The following is a 3948-nucleotide window of genomic DNA, read 5'->3' on the forward strand; positions in this document are numbered from 1 at the left end:
ATTATTCCTTGTTTCTCATTTTCAAACAAATGCTTTATGTTAGTTTTAAGAAAAAATAAAGGTTCTAATGTAGTGAAAAAAAGATCTTAATTTATACAATAACTAACTTGAATTTGTGATAATTTGTAAAATATATATGCTTCTAACAAGTAGGATAAATTATATTTTTATATTTTTAATTAATTCTTTCTTCATTTGCTTTATTCATGGATTTATCCATATTTTTTTAATTCATTCAATATCATTAAGGAATAGGTGATTATACCATGGAAAACTCATTTATCTTTATTATGTAATAAATATTATGTGCTAATTGAGAAAGTTTTAGCCAATGAGTTGTCTGGTCAAATTTTATACCAATATTTTCTTGTAATACATTTTCGATGTACAGGGACAAAATGTTGAAGCGCTAATTTATTGTATAGATATAGAATTTTTGAACAAATTTTTTGACACCTATAAAATATACTACATCTCTAATACAAAAGTTCAACCCATTTTGACCATAAGTTCCACCCAAAGAAAATGAAATATTCATGGATCATTAACACCACAACTATTGTCCAACAATTGTAAGAAATTAACAGGCCACTCTCATTTCAGATGCCTCCATCTCCCACCTTAATAGAAATTACAAAATATGTACGATTCAAATTTTCTTTCAAAAACTAACAAGTATGCCTCTTAAATAACGCTATTAACAAATTCATATGTTCAAACTTTCCTACAATTGCTATTCACATTCAATCACAACCTATAATAGCAGATCTACGTACCAGACAAATCATTATTGTTGATCAACTGTTTGACTAACACCTTTCCAATTAATAAAATGCATTATAAATATATTCTCATTAACAATGTTACACAATTATCAACTAATAGCACTAACTCTTTGACATGTATATGACAACAATGAGAACCAACCAATAGTTGACATTGCTCTCTCCCCTACACAAGCATCCTACGACATTAAATATTACAAAAATTACAAAAATTACAAATATTCAAGATGGATTATTACACTCAGAAATAGCTTCTAATAAAATATTCAAAAATTTTGCAACTCTTAACCTATCTATAAGATTAGAGACAACCCAAGGAAAGACACTCCTACAATAGAGTATTACCATCTACAATAAAAAGTTAAATTTAACAGGCTACTACTTTAACTTCATGCAAATACGAGAGGCACTATGAAGGAGATTTATGAATTCCGCTTTTATCTAATATTCCATTTTTATATAGTTTAATATACAGTTACACTTAATCTTCTAATAGTAATAGTTCTCTTTTTCTTATTACAAATTACACTTCTATACTATTACACCAAACAAAAACTATAAGGTATCTTAAACCATAGGTGCTAAATTCCTGTGTGATACATGGGCTCTCCCTCTAGTTTTTCTAAAGAAAAGTTACTTTGGCAAAAGACTCTTTGTTTTTTTTTTTTTAAAAAAAATAAGGTCATACAATTATGGGACCCATGCAAGAGATTACAAAAGATTTTGATTGTACTTGTCCGCTTTTATTATCTCTTATTACATTTTGCCACTTTTCTAGTTGGATTGAAATCTATCATAAAACAAAAGTTCAAAATGAAAACAAACAATCATCATAGAAACATATCTTTATGAGTAACTAATTCCACAGTACGTAAGTACGATTGGGATATCATTTCATTAGTTAGACATATGTTAAGTAAATGATTTGATTACATTGAGATAGCTAGTATACTATCCTAACATCGGTATAAAATTCCTCAACCTTTGTCACATTAAATCTAATTAGAAAAAGGAAAGTAAAAAAAAAAACATATCTTGAGAAAAAAATACCAGATTTATAGCCTTAGTCCATATCATGCAAATGGATTAGATACCAAGCCGAGTATCTATGAGATTTTACCCTATCCATTATTATTTGTTAGCCTCCTACCTATTGTTAGCACTTAAGAAAATCATATCATGAGAACAGATAAAAGACAAAACAGATCCGATGTTCTTGGTGGTTTGGTACGCTTTCAAAACATATCCATATATTCTTGTATTGAGAAAACTCAAAATCCTAAGTACTTTTTTTGTGCACAAACACTAAAGGATCTCAAATTAACAAAAGAACAAACGGGTTTAGTTGCCTTATAAAGGGAAAGTAGCCCTTGTTTCTAAAATACCTTGTATTTGGACTCTCTTCATTAGTACGAGAATGACCCGCCTCATCCTATCAGGTCGGACTCGCTCCACGAGAAGAACCTGCCACATCCCTATACGATGACTTGTAGGAATATTGTTGCTCTCTCCATGTTTAGCCATCCCATCCCTATGGAAGGGGCGAAGGACTCGCCATACAACCGCTTGTAGGAATACTGCTATCCTCTCCATGTCTACCAGCTCCAAAAGGAGAACTCGCCACATCCCTATGGGTGGGGGAGGACTTGCCATTTGACTTCTTGTAGGACTTGTAGGAATATTGTTGCCCACTCCATGTCTAACCGGGCCATGTAAATTACAAAATGTAATAATAATAATAATAATAATAATAATAATTTGTAAAATCCATGCCAGCTATTGTCACTGAAGTAATAATCTGTTATATATTTTAAACAATACCTATTTGGTGAATCATGAGTTTGTGTTGCCCCAGCACCATGAACAAGAGGTTCCCTGTAATAAAGAATATCCACAAAATAAAAAACAATTTACAATTGACAGTCACAATCGACAAATGTAGTACGTCTTAGACAAAGTACTCATCTGCCAACCTCTTTATCCATTATCATCATCAAAGAAATACCATATCATGCATGCCAAGTTAATGGCGGTTTCCACAAGAAAAGTCCAATATGTGCAATTGATAGTTTATGTTCCCTTTGTCCCGCCCCAGTTATAGTGAAACTGATAGCCGTTGCATTTAAATTTGTTGCAGAAAAAATTTAAAAAAATGTTCATAATAAAATATGGAATGCATATTTAGTGTTAGTTCCTGGTCGCGCTTAGGATTTTTTTTTGGCAAACCCGATAAACATGTAAGTAATCTTTCCAAAAGGTCACTTACATATATATATAACAAGCCAAATATTATGGAGTAACTGTCCAAATTCAAATGGGATGTACTTGCCCCATCTGTCTGCTAACGTGTCTTTCTCCTGCTCTTATACATTTTCAGAGAGGCCACACGTTGGGAAGCTCTATCACCAGTAGTTGTAGAGGAACCGTACGAGATCAGCGAGCATATTAATACTACCATGTAAGCACTTGTTCGCTTTTCACATGTTGAAATAGTTGTTGTGGAATTGTTATTCAAGTTTTATGACTAAACAACTAACAGGGAAACTTAAAATAATAATAACAAGGGCAAAATGCTCTAATGACCCTCAAACAATTACGAAATTTAATTTTTGATCCTCAAACTATTAATTGATAAGTTTTAGCTCTCCAATTAATTAAAACATATAATTCAAGCCATTCCATCAACTTGAATCGTTATATCTATCCCTAAAAAGGTAGAGGAAAGAAAACACATAAACAAAACATAAACCACAAAATTCAGCAATAGCAAGTTGTTAGGTCCTAGTACTAACTTAATCGGTTCCGTTTGATAAAACTGAATCTGAATTTTGAAGTCTGAAATCTGAATACTGAAACAATTAATTTACTGAATTTTAAGCACTGAAAAGAAATATATGAATCTCTGAATTTTAATACTAAATCTATTTATACTGTTTAATAAACATTTATAACTGCATGCTTAATAAGTTAAATTTGACAATTTTACCCTTATATCTTTTCATCCAAGAAAGAAATAGAACCTATGATTTAATTAGTTTAAAATTTTTAGGTATAAAAATGACAATATTTATTTTTAAATCAAATTAATATAAAAGATGAAATATATTATATGAGGAGTATGGAGAAGATGTGAAAGTCATTAAAAAGGGAGAAAAGAGAAATA

The sequence above is a fragment of the Coffea eugenioides genome, chromosome 1, assembly GCF_003713205.1.
Source record: "Coffea eugenioides isolate CCC68of chromosome 1, Ceug_1.0, whole genome shotgun sequence".
NCBI lineage: Eukaryota > Viridiplantae > Streptophyta > Magnoliopsida > Gentianales > Rubiaceae > Coffea > Coffea eugenioides.